This window comes from Apostichopus japonicus, chromosome 4 (assembly GCF_037975245.1).
Source record: "Apostichopus japonicus isolate 1M-3 chromosome 4, ASM3797524v1, whole genome shotgun sequence".
Taxonomy (NCBI): Eukaryota; Metazoa; Echinodermata; class Holothuroidea; order Aspidochirotida; family Stichopodidae; genus Apostichopus; species Apostichopus japonicus.
The window spans coordinates 18161117-18189027 of record NC_092564.1 but is presented as its reverse complement, the minus strand read 5'-3'; the positions used below and the strand labels follow the sequence as shown (position 1 = coordinate 18189027).

General features: G+C 37.3%; 3 long non-coding RNA genes across 4 annotated transcripts in view; 2 read left to right on the top strand and 1 right to left on the bottom strand.

Annotated features, from left to right (window-relative positions):
- Positions 1-2370, top strand: part of LOC139966687 (uncharacterized) — a 28009-nt gene extending 25639 nt beyond the window's left edge. Inside the window, exons 4-5 of one of the 2 annotated variants that reach the window (XR_011792733.1) lie at positions 645-671; positions 985-2370. This is a non-coding gene — a long non-coding RNA (uncharacterized lncRNA). Of the gene's footprint in view, positions 1-644 lie in introns of both variants that reach the window. The other variant, XR_011792732.1, reaches the window with a different exon arrangement.
- A 1273-nt stretch (positions 2371-3643) lies between these two features.
- LOC139966688 (uncharacterized) overlaps positions 3644-27911 on the bottom strand; it is a 38260-nt gene continuing 13992 nt past the window's right edge. Inside the window, exons 2-3 of the long non-coding RNA XR_011792734.1 lie at positions 4513-4648; positions 3644-4130 (exon numbers count right to left, since the gene is read on the bottom strand). This is a non-coding gene — a long non-coding RNA (uncharacterized lncRNA). The remainder of the gene's footprint in view (positions 4131-4512; positions 4649-27911) is intronic.
- Positions 4632-6190, top strand: LOC139966686 (uncharacterized). Its single transcript, XR_011792731.1, has 3 exons — positions 4632-4719; positions 5481-5556; positions 6027-6190. It is a non-coding gene; the product is annotated as an uncharacterized lncRNA (long non-coding RNA).

Genomic DNA, 27911 nt, shown 5'->3' with positions numbered 1-27911 from the left:
CGTTTGGGTGGATAGGTGAGTGGAGTATGACTCTCACTTTCAAATATGGGAATTTGTTCTTGTTAACCAGGTTTAAAATATAAAGTTAAAGTTAAAGTTGAAGGTTGACAGTCTTGCTTGAAGCCAAAGTCACCTCACACGACTTTACAACACGTTAATCCTGGTCATTGGTAAATTTGTCACACCCACACACCAAAGTATGTACCATACAAACAATCCCTCTTGGAGCATGGATGTAAAACAGGTTTTACCTCCTTGCTTGGAGCAAGCACCACAGTGCACAACATCCACGTGTCATATGCGGTACTTCCCATATTATACCATTTATAAACCTGGTTGAAAATGATTCAATGGAGATAAAATGCCTTGCCCAAGGACACAACGTAATGATCTGGCCAAGACTCCGCGACCCTAATAACACAAAGCTAAAGCCTTAACCACTTGACCACAACGCTTTCACCGTAAGAATATACGATCATTGTCGCGCGATATAAACTGAATGCCTAAAGATTCATTTGCAAAATAATAAAGTATTCAAAACTTGGTATAAATAAAATATGATATGATAATGAGATACAAGTCTTATAGCAGCAACCTACACTTATTTCTCACCATTTTTCCTGTTGTCTTGTTGATTTTGGCAGCGAAAAAACAAAGGTTCTGCAGGAATCGTACGTAAAATATTTTTCTTGCTATTTGTGTTATCGCAGAAATTGCAATACTTTCACTGATGATTAGCTTGAGATATCCTAGTTTTATTATACATTTTATTGAACAATTTATCTGATATAACATATGTAACAAAATACTAAGCAAGATGGTTAAAAGTACTATAAACAACTATGACTGTTTGTATTAGAAGACGTAGCATTTCGACTACTTTGTAATAAAAGAATTCGTAAATTTCGTAAAAAAATTCCTTTGCACATCTCAACGTTAAATTATTCCTTCTATTTCTACTCTCATTCGATTTTTTTCTCGCAGGGCCGGAGTGTTGCGAAAGTGCGTTTAGAGAATATGTTATTACATTTGATTCCTACATGTAATGTACTGGGGATGAAGTTTTTATATATACTGTCGACAAGTTTGGCAGAACCTGGTATACTAAAATTGCTGTCCACCTCATATATCTCGAGGCACTGAACTAAAACTAGGTGGGTTAGTGGGCCTTAGTGAATGCTACCAAATGGAGACCAGTTATCCCAGGATGATCCATTGTGTCTCGCAGATCCACGGAACCAAAGTTCAGAGGTTAAATTTAGTTAGAATCGAAATATGTATAATGGTAATGTCAAGTATTATCAAAATATGTGGTTGGAATGGGAACAGAGGTCAAAGGTCACGTGTTTAAAGGTCAAGGTGTAAATTTTTAGCGCGATTTTGTGATATGAACTTCTCCTGAACGGCCTTGCCGATTGTCTTCAAACTTGGTCTGAAGGTACCCCAGGGTGACCCCTTGTGTCTCTAGACCCCCGTAAAACAGATCAAAAGTGATGGGTCACATTTAGTTAAAATAAATTTTAAATGCGTAGCTAATAGTAAATTTGTTCACCCTGTTTGCCGGCGATGAGATATGCAACTCCTTGGGTTGCCTTCTTGTTCTTAACTGCAACAACAGTTTCTTATTTCAAGAGGATGATCTTTAACGATTTTCTTTTATCTTTCATCTTATTTTCTCCCCTCTGTAACGATCTTTCCTTCAGATGGCACTATCAAAAATGGTATGCTGTCCAATTCTGGCTATTGTAACTACTTTGTATTATTTGTGTTTACTTAAAACTGATACAAAGCTAGTTCCCTTCAATTCCTTTTAGAGTATCTGATATTCAGCAGCAATAGAATGTTGTTGCAATGTAGCAAAATGATTATCGTTGGCATTTCTATAGTTGTGTTGATAATTCATTTCATTCTTTATTGCAACAATAATTTCTAATTTCAAGATTACAATCTCTAAAATCTTATTTTAGCCTATACATATATATATATTCTATACTCTCATTTGGTTATTTTCCGACAGATCCGAATTCATTAGAATGTTGCAAAAGTGATTTAGAGAATATGCATGTTACCTTATTCCTATTATACCAATGATTGGCTTTTTGTTTTACTAATCTATCTTAAGTTTTTATAATACATTTTAATGAATAATTAATCTGGGTATAACATAAAGCAAAATACTACGCAAGATGGTTAAAAGTACTATACACAAATGGTAATTTGACTGTTTGTATAAGAAGTCGTATAGCATTTCAACTAATTTATGATAAGTAATTTGTTTAAATGTTTAATTCCTATGCACATCTCAAAATTAATTATTACTTGAATATATCTATTTTCTACTCTCCGTCGATTTTTGCCCGGCAGAATGTAAACAAGGTGCGTTCAGAGAATATTCATTATACCTTCTTCCTACATGTGATGTACTGAAGATGAAGTATCATATATATATATATATATATATATATATATATATATATATATATATATATATATATATATATAGGCCTATATATATATATATATATATATATATATATATATATATATATATATATATATATATATATATATATATATATATATAGCACGAACTCCTATTATTATCCCACGATGGGTGGGTACGCATGATATGTTGAGCCTTAAATTGGGCAGGGGTAGAATTGGTTAGGCTTAGATGAAAGTTGTAACGGCATGTTGTTCCACTTGAATGGATAGTTTAATAATCTTAAGGTACATGAGATGTATAGCCTTCGTGACTAATAGCTTACTTGGCTTCAATGTAGGAGGTAAGAGCTCAAATACATCATAAAATAACCAAATACACGCATATATATATATATATATATATATATATATATATATATATATATATATATACCTATATATACCTATATATATATATATATATATATATATATACATATATATATATATATATATATATATATATATATATATATATATATATATATATATATATATGACTGAGGGAGGGATTAAAACGTGTCCGGTGTGTGCGTGTATTTGTGGGTTTGTCCAAGTTTGTGTCTAAATCCCCTCTAAACGACTTTCTTTATTTTCTTCAAAATTGGTGCGAAGTTATCGCAGGGTAACCCCTTGTGTCTCGCAGACCCACGGAACAAAAGGGTCAGAGGTCAAACTTAGTTAGAATCGACAAAATGGAACTTTCACATGTATAATGGTAATGTCAAATACTATTAAAAAAAATTGGTTGCCATGGAAACCGAAGTCAAATTTCACGTGGTTAAAGGTCAAATGTGAATTTTTCGTGCAATTTTTGTGTCACAAACTCCTCCTAAACGGCTGAGCCGATTTTCTTCAAACTTGGTCTGAAGGTACCCCAGAGTGACTCCTTGTGTCAAAGTCAAAGGTGACGGGTCAAATTTAGTTATGATCGAAGTTAGCTTTCACTCCAAGGGGAAACATCGAATTGACATATATAGAATCTTCTCATGTTTATTGGAAATGTCAAGTAGTACTTTCCTTCGATTGCTAGATTGCGTAGCTTACAGTAAATTTGTTCACTTTAAATCGATTTTTTTATCTCTCTTTTCTTTATCTTCTTTTTTCCACCTCTGTGACGATCTTCCCTTCAGTTTCGAGTATAGAAAACGGTATGATGTCCAATTATGGCTCTTGATACTACATTGGAATGTTTGTGTTTACTTAAACTGATGAAAAGCTATAGTTTCCTCCAATACCTTTTAGAGTATCTGATATTCAGCAGCTATAGACTGTTGTTGCAATGTAGCAAAATGATTATCGTTGGTATTTCTATACTTCATTTTATTCTATTAGTATTATTATTTTATATGTATATATATATATATATATATACTTTTAACTTTATATTACTTGCTTATTTTTAATTCAGCAAGTACCCTTCACTGTCATGCAGTATTCCTTTTAAAGAGAAAACACATAGATTATCAACTCAGAACTTTCCTTTCGTCTTTTTTTTTATTGTTGCTTTGTTTCACAGCAATTACAGTCTGTAAGACATTTTATTACAATTTTTAAGAATTAATGCAGAAATATGTTGTTGTTTAACAGTCTCTTCCCATTATTCCTTTTCGGTCCGTGGTATTTTCTTCAGCACCGAGTTCGTACTGGAATGGAAAATACGAAATACATAGAAAATGTTAGGTTAGATAAACGGAAGTGGGACTAATGGAAATAAGCGCCGAATACACTATGACTAATATATAGAAAAATGGAGTACAGCTCAAAGAAGAGGAAGCAGAACATAATATTGTGGAACTGATATGTTTTTTAGCTGTATTCACCTTAAGATGTGTGCTATATAGCCTATGCAGTGAGTCTATATTAATATACCCAGTCATTCTACAGTTGACACCAATTTAAGAAAATACTGTCGGGCTTACTGCAGCAATTAAAAATAAACTGTCATTAATTGTAAACAAATGAAATCAATTATGTCATCTTGAGATGAACCCCCCCCCCAAAAAAAAAAAAAAATGACGGACTCACCCGTGTCCAAGTCGGCGTCCACAACAAATGGAACTCGAGTTCCATATGGCCCTGGTGTATTAATTAGTTCATATAGTTATAGAGTACTCAGATTAAAGTCCGTATCATGTTCTATTTTCTGCAGTAAGTAACCCGACTAGAGGGAAGAAACGTGAAGAAGACTCAGATGCGGAAAATGATCGTCAATGGATACCGGAAGATGCAAAGGTTTGTGTATTTCTCACATTCTGATATCATAATTGTCCATCTTATCTCTTACAGAAAAAACAAAACCCAAAACAATCATGGCAAACATACATAATTTGTAACCAGAGTGGAATTAGTGATATTAGTCTTATATTCAAATTCTGGATATGGTTTTCTAATATTTTTAACACGACATCGTAAATAACAGCTGTCAATGATCTGCTTAGCCATGCCCTTTAAAGTATCTCTATATGTCTGATATTCTTTCTTGGTTATTTTTAATTGAGACCTTTGTTTCAGTATCTGCAATTCGCTCTTCGAGAGATTCCATGATACTGCACCTGACGCACGCACGTCCGTCTTGCACGACCCAGGGACGGACTGACGGTGATCTGAGCCTTCGGCTAGTAATCTTAATCGCACCCCGAGTTTCCTGCGCAACTGGCGGATTTTTTTTTTTTTTTTGTCTTTCTTTTTTCCACCATCCCTCTTCTCCCTACTCAGATGCCAGAGCCGATTGGTTGACATTGGAGTTTGCAACATGACTTAATCGTTTGGATACAGGGCGGTGTTTATGATTTAAAGTATATAGATTATGCTTCCAACTACCTGTTATCCGTTATCTTTACTTATAGTCTTATACAGCATACTGTACCATGAATGTGGACTGTTTAAATAAAGATACACAGAGTGAACAAAATCGAATAAGCACAAGGACCAAATACCTTTTTGACGAAGGCGTTAAGAATATTACGTTGTTCTTCATACTGTTATCATTACAGGTATTTGAAGTGATTCGCAATCTGCTGGAAGAACGTGAAGAAGCAGCCAAAGATCTTAAGAAGAAAGATCAAACTGGTAAGGATACTCACACAGGTAATAAACTTTACGTACACTCATTGGTAGGTAAACCATGTGAACGTTCCTTCCTTACACCATGTGCACACATTGAATGAAATGCTGAAGAATCTTTGCTGGTACCCCTCGCCCCGCATCATTCCCTCCCCCCCCCCCTTCTTGATACATATATAGTAAGCAGGAATTTTATATTCCTATGACGAACTGACCTTGAACAAGTTCCGATTTGGTATCCTGCGTTGCGCTGTTATAACTCTACTTATAAACTTATTGACCATTTAACGCCTCCATTCTTCCATATGATTCTTTCCCCCCATTCACCACCATCATTTTACCAGTGAAGTTTTCTTAACGATCCACTTCTACTCAATTCCCGTACCCGTTTCCTCTACGTATTATCAAGTCTGTTCAGGTAAATAGTTAAGCTTTGTTTTTATGTTTGTTTTCTGTCTGTTCATTTTCCATGTTAGGTTCTGATTGACGAGCAGTACGTAGAAGATAACAGAAGTGTCAACTCTTCTTTGTATCGACTACTGACGACTCTATGTAGAATCAGCTTACAAATGGTTGACTTTAAAAACTACTTCAATTATCTTCCAATTACTACGAATGTCAAGGGAAATTGGGAAAGGGAGTGGGTGGGTGGGTATGGGGACGGGTTAGTAGAAACAAGAGAAGAGCATAGGGACAAGTTAAAGGAAAACTAGAAACAGTCTTTGTGAGATATTACTTATGAAATATCAACTAAAAACACAATATATTTGGATATAGGTGAAACTTCTTCGAAGGACTACTATAGCTGTTTGCCGCTGCCTTCACATGGAAATGGGAAATAGCAAACTTGATCAAATGTTTGTCTAACCTTGACCCATGTCCAAAGTCATGCCTAGAGCTCAGTCATTGAACTCGCTTGAATGTTGAAGGTATATTGCTATCAAAGGTTAACGATTCAAGATATGTTCTATTATCAAAAAATTGTGTCAATAAAGCATTTCTGTCGTTTTGTTGTGAATTTTGTTTACTCTTTGTGTGTCAAATCAAAACAAGAATGTAAGGCAACGTATTGGTCTCTTTACACCAGTCTCTCGTTAGTTTGCTGAGGTGAGACAACTGTCAGCCCTCACCCCACCCCCTACCCCCACCTGCCTCTGTGCCGTGAAAAATGACGTGATTTGTTACTACCATCGTCTTTGTTTTCAAGCGAGATATTGCTGGTCTTACTTGTTTGTTGCGTAATGATTTAAGTACCTCAGTCATGTATGGAAGCATAACTATTGAGTAATACTAAAATAATATTAGGTTGCAATTGATCAAGCAGCCCGATCTAAACCACACCCCACCCCATCCCACCTATCACGAAATGTTAATCAGGGAGTTGTTATAGGGTGATTACTTTATGCGATATTTAAGTTGGCATACTCCCTATAAATGCCCGATTAAATTACACACTGAATCGTCAATGTCACGAGGTCTCCAAGTCAGTGGCGTAGCCAGCGTTCTATTGTTAGGGGGCAAGATTTTTCTGAAGGGGGCAACCCCACATTATGAAAAGGATACAATGAATAAATTAGCTACTTTTATTCACTACATGCCCAGATTTCCACACAAACAAGTTTCACTAGGCCAATATAGGGCCTATACGTGCAGTAAAAATTCTCCACGAGTGGCATCATTGGTCGCTGAAAATGCACATGGGTTGCTAGCGCTAGTTTGTAATGGTTATACAACCGGACAAATTATTGACGCTTATTCTGTAGGACGATATTGATCAACGGTCTCCGTATGTGGGTATGATGAAGGCCCAAAATGTGTAATATCTCGGTCTGATTACCAAGTTCTGACCTTAACTGAAGTATGAACATGAGCCCTGAGGTATAAATACTTGTGATTAGAACTCGAAAAAATGTAAAAAGAAGTATTTTGAATACACCACTGGATTTCATTTGAGGGGAGGGAGGGGGGGGGGCAAGACTAGCACAAAGCAAATTTCGGGGGCATTTCCCCCCTGGCTACGCCACTGCTCCAAGTCCTTGTACTATGAGATCCTGAAGTTTTCTTCACTTGTAAACAAACATATTTACTCAATAGTAAACAATTTTCGTACGCCGCTCATTGGAAGTCTAAAGGGGTCTAAAATGGCCTAAGTTGACCCACTTTTTTGCACCATATGCAATTCCTTTTGTGTACTCTCACATCAAAGCCACACAACAACAATAAAAACCACAATGTTGTTTGATAACATTTCAAATCAAAATTACAGTATTAAACATTTAGGAAAATGGAAATGTGCGCAAAGGTGGCAAGGCTGACATAATTGTCCTTTGTGTCCGATCTGACTCTCAACCCATTTCTGCTTGTAAAACAAATGACCCAACACTTGTCGTTTTGTAGTACAATGCTCCGGTTGCTTTCAAGACCTGTAAGAGCATTCATTATGTTGGTAATGAAGTTGGTTTTGAGTTGTGTGAGACTATACCCTTCCGGTCTTTCTTTGAGCAAAGAAAACTGTCAAGGTGCGCCTTTTCAATCGGATATTATGAAGTAGGGCCTAGTGGCTCCTTCAGGAGGGAGGCAAATAATGTTTAGTACTCTCTGACCATGGCTGGCTGCCAGGCGCGTAGCCAGGAATTTGCCAATGGAGGGGTGAACCTGTAGGCAACTATCAGAGCCGTAAATTCTGCTTTGACAACTATCTATGAGTTGGCGCTACACGTACAAGACAATTTTGGATGTAAATGCCTTCCAGATCGCTGGAAATGGCACTTCCCAGGCCTTGTAAGTTAATCTAAGCTTGAAATTATTAGCGATATCATAAAAAAATACCCCAAAAATATGCTCAAGATTCTGATTCTTTCTGATTAGTATTGAAATTGACTTTTAGTCGATGCAGTGTTAAAATTAGACAGATTTACTATTACGTAATGTTTTTGTGACGTCGAGGGGGCAAGCAAAGGATAATGCAAAATTTACATTTTCAAAACTCTGCCACTTAAGAATGGCGATTCTGATTTAAATGAAAAGTTACAGAATTTTTAAGAATATATAGATAAGAGCATTCATTGACTTTGAACTTTTCACCTATGGAGGAACGAAAAATCAGCAATTACTGTGTAAACTCAATAGCGACATTCATTTCGTTCCCCTCTTGACGTCAACGGACCCGGATATTTAATTTAGGTAACACAAAAACGAAATGAGTTTGAAACTCAAATTTCGATATTTGGGGTTATGAAATACACTCTTTTCATCTATGTAAGTTTCAAATCAATCCGCGGCACTTAAAGTGACCTTCAAAAATGTAAGTTTACACTTTCAATGACCTTTAAGTACATACTGGAAGTATTCGGGAATTCTGTCTATAATGTTTCAATACGATGTTTCTTTACCAGACAGTTCACAGTCGATGTACACTATTTGGATGAACATTGCATCGACAAAGAGATGTGCAAGGAAGATTTGCCTTGCTGCATTTGCGTGTGTGCTTTTTACGTGCAAAGGAAACCGACACGGACCAAAGGTCAACAGAACCAAAAATATTCTCAGTCTGTATAACAACCACCAAAAACCCAACTGAAATCCACAAACAGAAATCTCTCACTAACCCACATATGTATATAACGTAGCGTTTAACGTGACGTGAAAAGGACACGAACCCAAGGCCAACAGAACCAAAACAATAAATAAGAAAGGCAGTGTCGGGAATCCGTGTATGGTCCGCCTCCATGCGCAACCTAATGTCACTTTGCACGAGGGGGACGACAGCCTCGGCCCTCCAGACGTCCCCATCGAAAACTAGGCGGCATCTGCTGTTCCAGATGTGTCTCCTGATGATCGATTGACAACTGTAACCTTCCCAGGGAGAGAGAGCCACCTCCGACTGAATGTGTCGAGCCTTACTCTCACCTGATCAGCCTTCTCTGCCCAAGTGGTTGCCTCAGGGCACCATAACCTAGCCAGATGCCATTTACCCTGATCATGACATCTGACCAAGTAGCATCGAACGGGAGGGATTGGCCGCGCCAACCTCCTAAACGCAGCCGTTTGGTCTTGGACTTGTTAAGTCTGGCACCAGTAGCCTCTTGGAAGGTGGCCAAAACCTTTGATAAAGGCTTGAAGGAGGCGAGGTCCGACACAATACAAGTGACGTCATCGGCATATTGCACGCATTTAACCCTCTCCCCACCCGGTACATCGAAGGGCTGAAAACCCAAGCATCTGTCCAGTGAGGTACTGAGCGTTTCGCTGAAGAGAACATACAACAACGGGGAGAGGGGACAACCCTGACGGACTCCCCTTCGAACCAGGAAGGAACCAGAAGTAAATCCGTTAACTTAGCGTGTGTTGTTCGCAGAATTGACGTTGTGTTTATGGTGGGTGCACAATCGTACAAAATCTCCCAATGATTCGGTATTCACAACTGGTCGGTTTCCCCTCAAGTTACCCAGGCTATTATATAGTTGACTCAATGTTATCAGTCTTACATGACACTCGTAACTCCCATATAATAACAGGCTTTGCGACAGTGTCTATCCATGGTCGATCACACCTCAAAGTTCCCCAATAAGTCCTAAGTGGCTTCCTGCGCCAACGGTGACACAACGATAATACCAGCCATAACATAGTCAGGGTGCTAACCCGATTTCATTTACACGTTTGAGGACGGAAGGTTTGATGGTCCCGATCAGTAAAGGGCACAGGGGGTCTGGGGAATGAATATATATGAAATTTCTTTTTTTTTTCCAGGCGGCCATCTTGGATTCTGGCCGCCATATTGGAAGTGTGTGGCCAGCAACATGCCATGACCATCATCTGTTTCAGTGACCCCGGAAACACTTTAATTGACCTCTCATTTGTTCATCTCCGATTTTTACAGCCAGATATATGGTAGCATACGCCCATTAAAAGCCCCATTGACTTACACTGTAAATCACAACAGTGATGTGGTCTCTAAGTCTACCCATCACCGGATAGCTGACAAATTGGCCTTTCATGGCACCTTGGTTTTTTCGTATCATGACCGTGAAGATTTTTTGCTATCCGAGCCGGAAGTTTTCGTCACTTGTAAACAAACCTCTTCACTCAGTGGAAAACAAATTTCATACGCTGCTCCTGGGAGGCCTAAAGGGGTCTAAAATTGCCTCAATTGACCCAATTTTCTCACCACATGTACTTCCATTCATGCTCTTCAACGTGCAAGCCACAAAAAACTTGATTATGATTGATAACAGGTCACAAAAGATGTTCTCCCGCTGCTTTTTGGCACTTTTCCTGAAGGAGAACAATCGAGCGGACTGATGTAGACTCTAATAAGAGTATGCCACCATATGACATTTCCTTTTTTCTGGCGGCCATCTTAGATTTTGGCCGCCATCTTGGAAGTGGGTTACTCAAGCAACATGCCATGACCATAATATGTTTCAGTGACTCCGGAAACACCTGAATTGGCCCCTCATTTGTTCATCCCCGATTTTTACAGCCAGATATATGACATTTCCTCTTTTCTGGCGGCCATCTTGGATTTTGGCCGCCATCTTGGAAAATCGGAGCCGATCAAGTGGGTTCCACGGATAAAATCCATTGATAGGTCGAAAAGAAACTCCATGTAAATTTTGGTACTTTTGTCTGGTAACGGTAACGTTAATCATGAAAATATGCATGGTATAGTATTTTATTGAACCTGTGCATCCTTAGCCCATTCTGTCAGTATGATACAACAAAAGAAAGAGGTGGTGCCCTGGCAGCGTAAAAACCACCTCAACGGGGTCTGTGGGACAAATTCATAGTAGTTGCATGAGATACCAACAAAGATCAAAAGAAGAAGAAGAAAAAGAGACCACAACATCAAAATAATTGCAAAATCAAAAGCAACATTAGCATAGCAAACAACCGCAGTATCAACACAACCTTAACAGCGTCTTGAACTTTGGCTAAGATCATTTCTAGAGTCTATAGCTTTTTCTAAAGAACTCGTAATACAAAATTAATGTACTTTCGGCATGAACACACGGTCATATAGTCTCAATACAAGGGTGGTAAGGGGGGGGGGGACTGCAGGGGTTGGAAGTGAATCAATTGAAGTCATCTGGGGTTTCTAAATCTTGAGAGAATTGTCTTCATAAAAAGAACTTAAGATAAGAAACTAGCATTCTCGGCATCATATAACAACCGCAGCATCAAAGAAATTCGGTGTAGAAAAGAGGACAGGTAACACAAAACTATTATAGTGAGAGCAATAGCAGGCTGAAATTATAACAATCAAGTTGAAGCTTTGAGGATAAAATAGACAGACAGAAACTGTGAGATAAAATCATAAAAAAGATGAAATTTCCATTTTCCCATCTGGGCCAACGTAGCGTTTACAACCGGAAGACCTCAACTCCATCGGTTCTCTCCCCTTACCCCTCCCCCTCCTAACTGACAGCTTCCTACGTGATTGAATGTCTATAATATACTGTGTGTGAGTGCTATTTATATCCACCATCTGATATAGTTTTTCTTTCTCTCCTCATGTTCATTTGAATATCTGTAATACTCTACGCTCGTGTAATAATAATATTGATAATAATAATCATATCGAACATAGGTGTAGTTTATGGCAGATTTGGCATGATACCCCATTGGCTTACTGGTCAATCATGTTTTTTTTACTTTCTTTTGGGTTAGAGGATGACAAGCACAGTTCAAAATTTGACACCTGCTCCTTGGTCGTATAAAAGAACGTCTGAACTTGCAACTTTTTGGCTTTATTTTCATATCACACTTTTGAAGGAAGGAATTTATTTCTTGGGATACATCACTGACAAAATAAAGCGCTTGTGTCATAAAATATAGAATTTATCGTTCAGCATCGGTAAGTAAAGTAACAGATTTATATGCTTGCATGAAAGTTTTATTTAACATAACCATTAGCCAATGGCATTAAATTATTTTATTGTTATACTATATATTAATGATAATTTTAGAAAAGTTAAAAAAATGTGAATTAATTGAGTTTTACATTTATTATCATCTAAATAAGGTAGATGTCTTTGTTTTTTTCTGAATAATTTCAACATCCTTTGGTTAATTTTCATTACGAGTTGATAATTTCTAAGTTTAATTAGTTTCAACAACTAGGATTATTCAAGAGCTTGCATACTCGAATTACTTATATAAGGGATTTCTTCGAGTAGTGAACGTTCTTTTCTTACAATTGGATAGGGTGATTATGAGTCATGAGTGATAAGTATAACTTACTGACAACGTTTTTAATAGAAGCTTGGATCCCCCGTGTTCATATCTTTATCTGCCGATGAAAAGCAAAGATTGATTTGCACCACATTTATTCATCAAACAGTTAAACCATCTATACTTCGCTCTGTCAGCCTGACATAAAGAGCGCTCTGAGCCAAGATATACGCCAACCAGCCAAACGTATACTCACACATATACATGTGGGCGAGCCAGCAATCCAGCCATCCATCCATCCCTACCTCCATCTCTCCCTCCCTCCCTCGCTCCCTGAGTAAATCCACCCTCCATCCATCTATCCATCCATCGTTGGTTTAAAAACCTTTCTAGCAAAAATTAACTGAAAAAAATGTAATGCACATAACCACATACAACAAAGTTCACATGGCTTTAAAAGTCGTATAAATTACTTGCACTCGTATATGGTATGAAATCCTTGATGCTGCATTTGTATTATAAAAATTATGGCCAATTCTGTTACTCATACCTATATCAATTTGAGAAAGCGATATGAACCATGTATTTGACAGATGATTCGCAATTCAGCCTCCTTTCGTTCCAAGAATCCTTGAAATTGTTAATGCATGATAAGATATATATATATATATATATATATATATGTATATATGTATATATATATATATATATATATATATATATATATATATATATATATATATATATATATATATATATATATATATATAAAAGCAGGATGACAAAATATTTCGGAAGTTGAATATTGTGTTTGAAGGAGGAAATTCAGTAGCAAACTTTTCATTTTATATTTAATGAATATGCATGATCTATTTATTTATATATTTAATAACTCAGAATAATTCAGCATAATAATAACAAGTTAAGTTGAATAGGTTCAAATATGGGTTATTTGATGAAAATTCTGCCACTTTCACTGTCTGAAATATATGTCAAATCATGTTATGTGTTTAGAATGTTTCTGCTACAGCATTGTTAACCCCAGATTAGTGGAAATTACTCTCTAGGCCGAACAACGGGATATACTGTACAAACATTGTCGAAGCCAGGAGCACTATGAAACTGTACCTACTCTTGTGGATCATGGGAATTAGCTTTTGTGCTGTTGAAACCATCCGTAAGTGTGATATTTGTTTCCCTTTTATCGTTGATTTTTTTAATATTTTAAATTACTCATAATAGTTCTTTAATTTTCGAAACAAATGTAACCAATTTTACCATTATCACCAAGACTGGCATATCTTTTCTTGCAACCATCTAGGAAATACTCATTTTCGTGTAAGATATAAATGTGTTCTTTATAAACACAGAACGTATTTTCACTATTATATATTTAAAAGTTATGCCTGACTGTGATAAAAGGAGGTTTTTACCAAGGCCGACAAGTAGTGAAATAAACGACAAAGCTATTTGCATATACGAATTGGCAAAAAATAAATACATGGAAAAAGACAAACATCGTTACTGTAGTTATAATGATTGTATCAGAGCTATATCTTTGCCTGTCATGATCGAGGGCACCCAAGATACATTGTTTGCACTGTGAATAAGACACAAACCGTCAATCAGTATAAACTGAAGTGTCTGTGCATCGACAAAAGTATCCCATGCTTTTGTTTTATTTAATTATCCATTGCCATAGCAACAACGCATAGTGTCTTCGTTTGTGTTTTTTTGCTTCTACACCAATTTTATCCTTTTTGAATAGCTCTTTAAAATAATGAGTCTCATCGATAAAATTGGCTGGGATACTTAGTCTAATACACAGACCATTAATCTGATTTGTTTTAGTTCAGAAAATAAATGGCAAAATCACTTCAGAACGTCTTTCGGAACCGACCCTCTTTGCATTCTGCACCACAATTTCCAGTACTTTAATGTTTTTCAACAAAACAGCTCTTTTAAGTACTTTATCTTTGAAATTTTGCTTGATTTCTCAACCAATGGTTCATGTTTCAATATTCAAATTGCACTTTTTCATTATGAAAGAAGAGGAAGAAAAAGTACTTTTCATAACAAAGTAGCACTTCTAATTTCAAAGTATTAGGTTTTCACAAAAAGGCCACCCTAAGGCTCCACTGCCTCTGAGACTCCGAACCTACAACGGACAACATTTTTATATTATAAATTTGGCTCCTCTGATGTACATGATACCGATGTTGTTTGTGTCGAATAAGGTTATTGAAATTCTTGTCTCCACAATTACAGTCGGATTTGGTAAACGGATGGAAAACGAACGAGAGAAAAAAGAAGAAGAAGATGCTGAGAAGGGAGAGTGGTATGAATCTTCGATGGACTATAATCAATTGATTTGGAAAGAGGCAAAGGTTTGTGTTTCCTTTGAAATTTGTTGTTTAGGTCCAGAATATGGTTGTTTGTATTCAATATTTATTGATATATCAATAATTAATTTTGTTTAATGATATCTTTAATTAATTTGATAACACATCTTCAATTAATTCATTCGAATTCTTGATGTCATCAAATATGACTGAATTGGCGACACGTGCGTCATATTTTGTGATCTCATTAATTCGATTTGATGATGATCAAGACTTCGAATTATTGATATGATTAAAAACGGCTGAATTCGCAATATGTCTACACGTTATACTTGATGACATCATTAAAAGATGGTCAATGATATCGAGAATTCGAATTTAAGATATCATTAGATACATCGTGTTTTAATAATTATCAATAAATCAATTTTTGATATTATTAAGTGAGTTTTTGTGGATATTATGAAATCATTGTAAAATGTCATTAACATATTTTCATTAATATTAAGACTATAATTGTTGATATCACTCTTTTGGTTTATTTAAGGAGATATCATTCATTGATTTAATGATATCTTAAATTATTTTTCATAATATCAATATATCAGTTAATGCTATCATAAATGATTTAATGATATCATTAAACGGTAAACAAAAACAGAGAATGGCTTGCCATCACGTGACCCACGTGTGTGCTTCTAAACATTATTATTATTATTTATCAGATTTATATAGCGCTGGTTTGGTGCCTAAGCATGTTCAAGAGCGCTTTACAATCACAACAAACTGACAAAAACCCTTAAAGAGGTTATGAAATGTTTTTTTTCCCCTTTATCATCGTATTTTGTACACTCGTAGCTTTCCAACGATACCCCAATTTGTGTCAAATGAAGCTTGCATCCTCGAGGAATAAACGATCAAAAATTCGAGGGTAATAAACATTTCTAAAAATTGTTGTATTTTCGGTAATGCGGCGGGACGTCAGTCGAGGAACTCAGCTCACTTCCGAGACGCTATTTTTACATTAGTTTAGTTTAGTAGAAAAAAGGTTCAGGAGGGACACTTAAGTCCCCATCAAGGACCCTATAGAGAGAGAAAAAACTGAAGACACAAACACTCAGACCCGATTACAATGCTTAAAGTGCTTGTCCAAAGCATTCATAAACATGACACTACTTGCAAGTACAACTTTCTCAGGCAAACCATTCCACTCATTCCCAACCCTATTAGAAAAAAATTTATGCCGAATACTAATCCTACTATGTGACTTTTGGGGTTTCAGACAATGACCTCTGGTACAACTACTGTTAGCAAACATGAAAAAGTCGGTAAAGGATAAACTGTCGAAACCATACACTATCTTGAAACCTGGATCAAGTCCCCACGTAACCTCCTAAGCTCCAGTGTGGTGAGATTCAACACTTGTAACCGCCTATAATAAGGAACACTCTTTAAGGAACTAATCATCCTAGTAGCCCTCCTCTGGACCTTTTCAAGTACTTCCTTATCCTTAGCAAAATATGGGTTAAAAGTCTGCACAGCATACTCCAGATGAGGCCTAACCAACTGCTTATAAAGCCTAACTACGACGTCCTCTTTCAGAAAACTGAAGTTCCTCTTGATCATACCTAAAACCCTATCACCTCTTTATTCTGAAGAAAGGTGTAGAAAAGTGCCTGATGGAGACGAAACCTATTAACTGCAGGCTCATGAAGATAAGGCTGAAAGGGAAACAGATTAACACAACTATCATCCAGTGCTACGCTCCAACTAATGACAGTGACGAGGAAGCTAAAGACAAGTTTTATGACCAACTACAAGCCGAGTTGAACAACACACCAGGGCATGGCATGAAGATAGTGATGGGAGACATGAATGCAAAAGTTGGGAACAACGAACAGGCTACGGCAGTGCAATGGGAAGACAGGGATGTGGAGTCATGAATGAGAATGGAGAAAAACTTCTTGATTTTTGCTCTACCTATGACCTTTTTATAGTCGGGACCCTCTTCCCACATAAAGACATCCACAAGCTCACATGGAACTCTCCCAACGGACGAGATAAGAACCAAATTGACCACCTGATGATTAATGGCACATGGAGACATTCACTTTTTGATGTCAGAGTGATGCGGGGAGCAGATGTCAATAGCAAACACCATCTTGTAATGGCAATAGTCAAAGTAAAGCTCAGGAAAACTGGTACTAGGAAGGCAGGACAACAACAACTCGATTTTGATAAGCTGCGAGATCCTAGAGTGAAGAGCTCTTTCGTATTGCAGCTTAAGAATAGATTCCAGATATTAGCGGAACTAGAAACTGACAACCAACCAAATATGGATGCAGCCACAGATGACGTCAACATCAACTGAGAACAGGTTAAGACAGCCTAATTGAAAACTAAGTGAATCGTGTCTAGGAGTCAAAAAGAAGGAAAAGAAAGAGTGGATAACTGATGATGCTTGGCAAGCCATAGATAAACGGAGGGGTGCAAAGAAACAAGCCATGGAAGCAAAATCAGACAGACTGAAAGAAAGGTATAAGCTACAGTACCGAGAGGCAAACAAGGCCGTAAAGACGAAGACAAGAGCAGACAAACGTGCCTTTGTTGAAGACCTTGCAAATCAGGCAGAGGAAGCAGCCAATAAAGGGGAACAAGGAAAGGTATAAAAATTACTAAAATAATCAGCGGCAAGTATAGGGGAACCACAAATTCACCTATTGAAGACAAGCAGGGGAGGCTTCTTACAACAGAAGCAGAACAGGAAGCTAGATGGGCACTTTAGCGAGGTGTTGAATAGACCACCACCGACAATAGAGGCTGACATACAAGAGGCAGAGGATGATTTGGATGTCAGCAGCATACCACCAACTAAAGAAGAAGTTATAGCTGCAATTAAATCCCTAAAAAATGGTAAACCCCCTGGCTCTGACAATCTCAACGCAGAACTTTTTAAGGCGGATCCAGAATTAGCAGAAAAAAATCATTCTGCCACTCTTCACAGCTATATGGGAAAGGAAGGCAGTTCCTGACGATTGGTCAGAGGGAGTTATTGTAAAATTACCAAGAAGGGATCCCTAAAAAATTGCAATAACTGGCGTGGCATCACACTATTGTCAATAACAAGCAAAATATTGGCAAAGATAATTATTACCCGTATCATAGATGCTGTTGACCAAAGTCTCAGAAGGGAACAGGCAGGTTTTTTGAAAGGAAGAGGGTGCACTGACCAGATATTTGCATTACGTTATATCATAGAACAATGCACAGAATGGGAAGCTTTATATTAATTTTGTTGACTTTGAAAAAGCATTCGATAGCATCCACCGAGACAGCCTTTGGAGAATACTGCGCAAATATGGGATACCAGAGCAGCTAGTTCTTGTAATTAAGAGCTTTTACACCAATTTCACATGCAGAGTTGGAAACAGTAACCGTAAGTTTCAAGTGAAGACTGGAGTTAGGCAAGGATGTGTCATGTCAGCACTGCTCTTCAATATCGCCATAGACTGGGTGATGAGACAGGCAACTGAAGGCCAAAAAAAGAGGCATAAGATGGACCCTCTTTCCTACACTTGATGACCTCGACTTTAAGAGGGGACGTCCTAAAAGCACTTGGCGAAGAACTGTGGAAGGGGAGATTAAAGACCTGAACCACACATGGGGAACCATCCAAAAACTAGTCCATTATCGGAAGGAGTGGAAGACTTTTGTTGCTGCCCTATGTGCCAGGAGGCAAAATGGGCAGTAAGTAAGTAAGTTTTTTAGCAGCTTCAAGACATTGTTTAGAAGGTTGCAGAGATGAGTCAATGTAGATACCTAGGTCTCTTTCAACAGAGACCTCCTGTAACTCCACACCATTAAGATTGTATGTAAACTTTTGGTTACTACTACCAATGTGCATTACCTTGCATTTATCAATATTAAAAAGCATTTGCCACCCCTGAGACCAGGAAAAAGCCTTATCCAAGTCCGTTTGAAACTTCTCAGAATCGCTTTTGGAAGAGACCTCAGAATACAATTTGGTGTCATCAGCAAACTTCTTAGCTGTACACAAAATATCTCCGTCGATGTCATTTATTTAGGCAACAAACAACAAGGGACCCAATACAGACCCTTGTGGAACCCCACTAGTAACGTCCTGCCAAGAATTGCCACCTCTGTTTCCTATTACCAAGCCAATTCTCGATCCAAGACAGTAAATTACCATTGACACCCATACTCTTCAGCCTAAGTAAAAGACGCTGGTGGGGAACTTTATCAAAGGCCTTCCGAAAATCCATGAACACAACATCTACAGACTTCTGCCTATTTAGTGAGCTTGTTACATCTTCCATAAACTCAAGGATATTAGTGAGACAAGACCATTTTTGACAAAAGCCATGTTGAGACTCTCTGATCAAAGACTGACTGCTGAAGTGACAGACCATAGACTTTTTAACAATAGACTCAATGACCTTACAAACCACACTAGTTTAACTAACGGGCCTATAATTACAGGGCTTAGACTTATCATCCTTCTTGAAAATTGGGGTAATATTAGCACATCTCCAGTCCTTAGGAACATAACCTTCATTCATAAATTTACTAAAAACCAATGCGAGTGGAACGCAGAAATGGTGTGCAAAAGTCTCCAACGAATACGGATGGATTGTATCCGGTCCAGAAGCTTTAGAAACATTTAGACGAAGCAGCTCCAACAACCTCATCCGAAAATAAGACCGTATCCAGTTTAGGCCTATCACTGCCCCCCTGAAAATCTGGAGTACTACTCATATCTTCCCTTGTAAAAACCGACACAAAATAGTTGTTCAAAAGATCTGCAAGATCCTGACTATCAGTAACTATATTATCAGCATGTGGTGCCCAAAGAGAAACAATTGCATCTTTAACTTTCTGCTTTGACCTGACATAAGAAAAGAAGGCCTTTGGTTTATCCTCATTTTTTAGGGCAATGCTATTTTCGAAATTCAATTTTGCATCAGAAACTAAGAATTCAACCTTCAGCTGATGAATTTTAAACTTGGCCAAAAGAAATTCAGATTTAGTCCTCCTAAACAACTTCCAAATTTTACGTTTTTGCCTAATTGCACATCTAACTTTCTTATTCATCCAGTGAGGCATACTGCTTATATGACGACGATTCTTCCACGGAACATGATTTTCCATAATGACCTTTAATTTATCAGCTAAACAAATCCAAGACTGAGAAGCACTCATATCTCTAAACAAATTAATCCAATCTGTACCCTTTAGTAAAGTTTTAATTGCCTCTGTATCTGATCTCGAAAAATCAGGGACTTTTCCCTTGCTAACAGAATTTACGACTTTGCAAACAACATCAAAAGCTAAACGTCTGAGAACTCACACCATTACACTGTTGCAGTGCTCCGTAGTAATCGAGATTTGGTGTTAATAGTTTTCATTTTACGTAAATTTATCTCGTAACTGTTAAACATGCCGAGCCGATATGTTGTTGCAGGTTGCTCCACAACAAGTAAAGGCGGATTTCACCTGCACGCTTTTCCAAAAGATGACAGAAATCGAAGAATTTGAACACGACTCGTTCAAAACACTACACATACACAACGTTACGAGTGCCTGTAGGCCTATACTATTGCCAAATTACTTGTTATGACCATGGCCTAGGCCTCCTTGATGCAGCAAATGACGATTTTGTTTTATTGGTTACCTAATATTTTGCACAAAACTTAAAGCCAGTTGGTTTTATAACAATCAATACTAGATCTGTAAGTTTTCTTTTGTGGTAAAATTGGGCTTGTGTTATGATTTTACGTAACAGTCGGATGATACAATTACACAGGCTAGCCTGTTATACAAACGTCTATTAGTTAGGTCTAGACCCCATGTTACCACTACTAGTACTGTAGGGATGCACTCACAGAATGCACTGTACAGAATATCACATTTTCCTTGCACTGTAAGTAACAAAGTTCTAGAAGCTTCGCTACGAAGTTAAGTAGCAGGATCATCGACATTCGAGATAATTTAAATCATATTATGGTCTTAATAAGGGTGGTTTTGTTTATGCTCAACCGAAAAGTCTCGGTTCAGGGTAGTCCAACCGTTCTGCTCTGGTACTTTGATCGGCAGCGACGCGTCTCGGCCATCGGGAGCGTATTACAATTCTTCTGCAAAAGGCTCAATTGATAGGGAAAAACACCGATATTTTCATCACCCTCGAAAATTATTTCCTCCTCTTTTTCTTCAAGAAAATAATTTTCGTCAAAGCTTACGAATGTCCCGAGAGGTGAAGTCCCATTTCCTCGAAATCAGAAGATTCGGGAGAAGACTTTTTCAATTGATGAAAAGAGTGTTGTGGTTACATGTAGTAAACTGTATAACGCCCAGGCCTCGACAATTTTTTTTTAAAACTACTCGCCAACTGGCGACCGAGTCTAAAATTCTACTCGCCAAAACGTTAAATTTATTCGCCAATTTTTCTCGTCTATTGTTTATGTGATATAAGCCTAGGTAGTATGGCCTAACTTGGGATATCGCCGTATAATGTTACTGTTAGTTGTTTACAGCAAAAAAAATCTATTTAAATTGCGGTTTCTTCACAAGTGTTTAAAACATGATAATATGAAAAAATAAGACGGTGAAACATTGTAGGCATCGTTTAGGACTTGCTATGTAAAAGCATGGAGGCTTTTTGTACCTCCATGGTTTGAGCGATTAATATCAAATTAGTTTCGAGCTGGTGAACAGAGCTGTTCCTTAGGACCTACTGCAACAGTGCACTTGATAATACTACTGTTATGTGTTACATTAGGCAATAGGCATTTGTTGATTGGCTCACAAGTTAATAGTAAGCCTATCGTATAAAAGGGCAGTGAGTGAATGAGTCACTCGCCAAAATGTCGAGCGTATAATGCATTTTTTGCTCGCCAATCGCAAAATTCTACTCGCCATTGGCGAGTTGGCGACCGTATTGGTCGAGGCCAGATAACGCCGTATCGGTAAACAGTGGGGAGTCGGCTTTGGCTGAAATGGTTCCTTTGATGACGTTATATGAACTGCGGTGGGCAGCTTTGATTTTTTTTACGAGTGGCAGCTCGAGAGGTCTCTAGGGAATACTTTGACAGCGAATTTCTGGCTTTTGAAGCCGCATTTACGGGAAGTTGTGCATGGATGGTGTTGTAGTAATGTAGATAAACCATTCCAAGACATGAAAACCCACCACTTCATAACCTCTTTAACGTAATAATGATCGAATGTGTACATGAAGGACTTGTGGAAAAACCAGTGGCGTCGAGAGCCAGGTCTGATCACGTGGACAATTTCGTCACTGCCCCCACCACCTCCCACCCTTTCCTTGAATTTTGGCACCATAAGTTTACTATAAAAATAACAATACATTATACTTTCCATATTTCTTCGGACAACCACATTGAAACTGGCCACAAATTACACCAAAAACGGAGGTTTGTAGTCAAAAACTTTGAAACTCTTCCTCATCTCGGGCCTTGGAGCAACATAAAAGTGACTCGATAAGTACAAAATAGGAGGTGTCTTCCTGACTCAGCAATTCAAAAGAACTTCTAGCTCAAAGTCCCGTCGACCGTACAAGACCTAAGGTGCTTAACTATATATGGCATATCCATCTGTAGCCATATATAGATAATTTGAGTATTTATGTTCAATGCAAGGAGAGATATTTTCAATTTGTGAATTTAATAAATAATATCGAAAGAAGTTTATTGATGTCTACACCTCCATCTTACTTTCTCTCTCTCTCTACTCTCTCTCACAGAAAAGCCGACTTCCTTGGGACCACCGTCTGCGTGAACTTGAATATGGCAATTTCGGACTTCAGCACTAGGGTTTTTAGGACACACTGTCGGCCTCATTAGTTGTTGGGTTTGCTCTTTTTAAAGTTTGTCGCCAGGGTACTTAATTTACAATTACCAAAACTCTCACTTTGTGCAACTGGGTTGGCCTACGATTGTATTCATTTCAGTTTCTTCAAAGACGTTTCAAAGCATATTGAAAAGAGTTGTGTTATGGAAACCAGTGGTAATGGTTTGTCCTTTCATGAAGTTAATTGGCTAATAACGTATTATTTACAAATCTAAACATATTGAGTTTGAAGTGAACTACCCGCCTAACCGAGGCCATCAGAAAGAGATAGCTCAGATCGATAACCATAAGTCTGAAGCCAATCTAGTTAGTTTTCTTCGATTGTTGTCTTTCTTCCTTTGTCTTCTACTTCATGTGAAAATCTTTCTTTCAATCTGAAATAAAATATCATTGGCATACACGTTGAATCGAAATGGATTCGTTGAGTATGATTGAATGGGGAAAACATTTGTACACGTAACTATAACGTTCGCCCGTCTGATGTCTGACTTAATGACGTATATGTATATCATCATCTAAATAAGTACATACATTTATACACACACATAAAAATATATATATCTAATATATATAAATATATATACATATATATATGTATATATATATATTTACATATATATAATTTATATACATATATAAATATTCATATAAATAAATATATATATATATTTATCTATATATATATTTGTATGTATATATATATATATAAACATATTTATATATATATATGTATGTATATACATATGTTTATATATTAACATATACATATACACATATATATATATACATATATATATATCTATATATATATATATACATATACATATATATATATATATATATATATATATAATATATATATATATAGATATATATATATATATATATATATATATATATATATATTCGATAATACCTATAGACTTCATCTTTTCCTCCATATAGGCCAATAGTGTTTCTTTCAAACAAGGTTATGTAGACTTGTTTTCTTTTTTTCTTAAAAACATAGTTCCTAATATATGATGGTCTATATTGTAATTATTATGCTTCATAAATTCTTGTGTCTTTAATTTTACGTCGTCTGTTCAGTTGTTTTTCCATTGTTTCTTGCCTTTGGCATTGTAGGACAAATATATATCGCCGAATCACCCTACACACGGTATAATGTGTCAGCAAACTTCGCAACTACAATTTTTCAGGGATTCAATTAATCTTCTTCTGGACAAGCTGCCTAACCTTTCAAATTCGACGTTCGATTTGATGGAATATCTTACTAAGCAGGTTTGGATGATTGCATGAAATCAGTTTCACCTATTTCAGTTGTCCTTCGTAATAATTTTGCGAAGATATTGGTTTTGGTAAACCGTTTCAAAAGTGGAAAGATTCTACAACATGCTCACCTTGACCGATGAATTAGAGCACAAACGGTGTAAAACTCACAGTGTGGTCTCTAACCATGAATTCATTTATAGCTTTGAGGGTTACAAATCAGTTTTATGTAGAAAATCTGATTTTTATAAGTCAAGCATATAACGTTGTCTTTAATGCCTTCCATCGATACCCAAAATATCCAAAATGCCATAACAAATAAAACACAGACGAACACACAAAAAAGGACACGGTAAAATAGGAATAGGTTTTCGGAATTATTATACGAAACGGGTGGCCAAAAATATATAAAGTCGTGTATATATTGCAAAACATTGAGAAATAATGAAGATAACCAGAATGACAAGACACCTACTTAAATAAAACCCTATATCTTATAATAACAAAGAAAACAAGTAACTTTAAAAGGCGGTACAGTATTACTGAACGGAATAAATTCCACTCAGACATGTATATTTTGGTTCAAAGAATTCAGCTGAATTATCAAGCAGCGCTTGTCATAGAGGGCATCTCTACCGAGGAAAGGCGAGGACAAAAAAAAAACATACTCCTGTTTCCCCCGCATTCGAGATGGGGAACTTCCCAACTGCCCGGTTCCCTATTTTTAAACTGATAGAACGATGGTAAATATTTGAAAGGGTATTTGTGAATGGGGTATAGTTATGAGATCTTGGTACTGAATAACGTTTAAAAAAGAAGCGTAGTAAATCAATTTAAAACGTAAAAACGAGTGAGAGGATTTTGTTGGTGATGAGGTCAGCATGGTATATCAGATACAACCTATATACTGAACTCTTTCAATAATCCAATGATTTAATCGTACCAGTTTGTACCAGTTTCTCGTGCTGGACATTTTCAGTGTCTATACAGGCGTGAGGGAATGATCTTAAGACTAGTATAATCAATTTGTTAACTTGACGTGACATTGGTTTTCTGATTTTCTAGAAATACCCAGAACCATTCTGAATCTCTGGGCAATCTTTTCACATAACCAAACAGCTTTTTGGTATCACCTGTTTGCAGTGGCGGAGCTAGGGGTATTGGTCGGGGGGGCGAGAATGCTCTGTAGGAGCGCTTTCGACACTATCTAAGCGGAGCGCCACCACAGGTTGGCGCGGAGCGTACATAATTGATTTGAGTAAAGATACTCCCTAGATCGCCGGAAATGACCCTTTATGGGCCTTGCTAATTTGCAGATAAACGAAGAATAAATAGGTGTCATCGCCACATTGTCAGAAAATAACACCAACAAAATGTTACAAATGTCAATAGGTATTTGAGAGCGCAATAAAAATTTCAATAATCGCGAATAAGTAAAAAGTGGTAAAAAACTGAAAAGGGCGCCAGCAGTCCATTTGAGTCCGTCGGGGGGGGGGGGGGCATCCGCCCCCTCTGACTGTATGTACGCTCCTCCACTAACTGTTTAGACATGTTCGTCCCCAATTACAAGCTGAGAAGGGGGGGGGGGGTTGGGTGCTTGGAAGAAGCCGCAAGTGATACGGTACCCTTGACAATATTCTTAACCGCGCCACTTTTATACTGTATTATATTGTCTCTACGATAAACAGCGTAGCCTGGGCATAGCAACTTCACATGACCTGAAGTTTTCGTGAACCTTTTTCTCGACCTCATAGGCTTTCAATGATTCTGAGGACTGCCAGCTGTTGATTAGCCCAATGTTTCATAATTTAATAAGCCACTCGAAAAGGTGTACTTGCAAACGATGGTCGGGATTTAAGATTATCAATACTTTTACGTATTAAAGTAATGCCTTTCTTTGTTCGGTAGGGTTTTTGGCGAATGGATGATTAACGTGTCATTCTTCAGAACGTAGTTCTCTGGCATTGAAGGAACTTATTTTAAATGTGCTTAAATTGATATACTTTCACAAGTAAGCATACATTATAATGTGTTACGTGTGTGTATGATTATGATAAAGACCAAAAAATGTGTTATAAATCTGTGTATCTTAGTCATGATTTCTGTTCATGGCAAACGTTATTTTGTGACAAAATGGTAATCTCAGTGTGTTGCTATACATAACAACTCATATACGTAAAAGTACAAAAAAAGTCCAAAAGGTTGTATAAAATCTGCTGGCTTATACACAATTAAACCTCTGGTTAAACTTGCTTACAAAATTGGTATCTTCAGTCACGACCTAAATCAACAGCGGACGCTAACATATTGATCCTTTCTAACTCCGCGAAACTAGAAAGCTACAGTCTCCGAAATCTTTATGAGTTTCTTTGATAAATCTCTGACGGATACTTCCGGGGAAAGTAACCGACGATTCCCTAATTCACGTATTTTTTGACATATTCGAACTAACATTTTATCACTCAAAATTAGCGCATTTGAGCAACAGAATATTACCCACCGTTCGTTTGGCAACTCTACACACAACTGGTCGGCAACCAAGAAGGTGGCATACTCTTATTAGCGTCTATATCAATCCGCCCCAAGTGTTCTCCTGTAGGAAAAGTGCCAATTAGGAGCAGGAGAACATTTTTTTTTGCTATGTGATCAATTAGGATGTGCATTTTTGTGGCAATGGGGCTTTAAATGGGCGTATGCTACCAGAAAACTTCTTTGAGGTATTTTTAATCACGTCCGCTAAACTGTGTTTAAGTGTCAGTCAAATTGTATCCAAGTCTCCGAAATAAAATATACTGGACTTATACTTGCGATTCTTCTTGTAATTATTGAAGACGAGATCTTTCTAAACATATTACACTACAGAGCTATACAAATATTTGGAGATCTGTAAACAGGGTAGATCCCGCGCACTAGGACCAACACCCCCGTATCTGAAGGAACTATAATAGAACCGATATCGATATGATAGCTCCCCCACTGAAACTCCGTTGATGTCGCAAAAAAACCGGGAGGATGCGAAGAGGGTTCGTCAAATCGCCCAGAAGTTATCTTGGTGGCGTGCATGAATCCTTGAGTATGACCAGAGGGTCGAAACAGTCTTTGCGGCCTTGGGTGCGTGTAGCTATCGTCCACTGAATAAGCCTAATGAGGCGCTTTTCTTCATATATTGAACGTAATGGTGCTTTCAATAGACATAATAAGATTTTCTACTAAGAAAAGCGTTGCTTTTTAATCTAGTGCCATCCTTATTCTTGTATTGCTTATTTTCTTTTCGTTGGTAACAGCTCAGTTAACACACTTTTTCAATTGAATGTCGTTATTTTTTGTTGCAAAGCAAGAGCAATTCAATCGTCACGTTCATCAGCATTTAGGGGTCTTCAGGGAACCCTATAGAATAATTATTGTTTCGACCTAGATACGCTACCTAAATTACATGACCAAAATTATGGATCAACAGCCGTGCCCAATCCCCACTCAGCACACCCACAACTCCGTCACACACAAGAAGAAAGATGCAAGTATTACTTTCGTCAACGGTTCAACATGGTTCAACTTTTAAGACTGTTGTATTATTAGGGTTAACTCAGACTGTTGTTCCATATTAGAACACACGAGTACTGAACGTTCATTAAAGTGGATTCCTTTATATATTCTTTTATAATTATGGTTTTGAATTTGCACAGCAAACCTCTC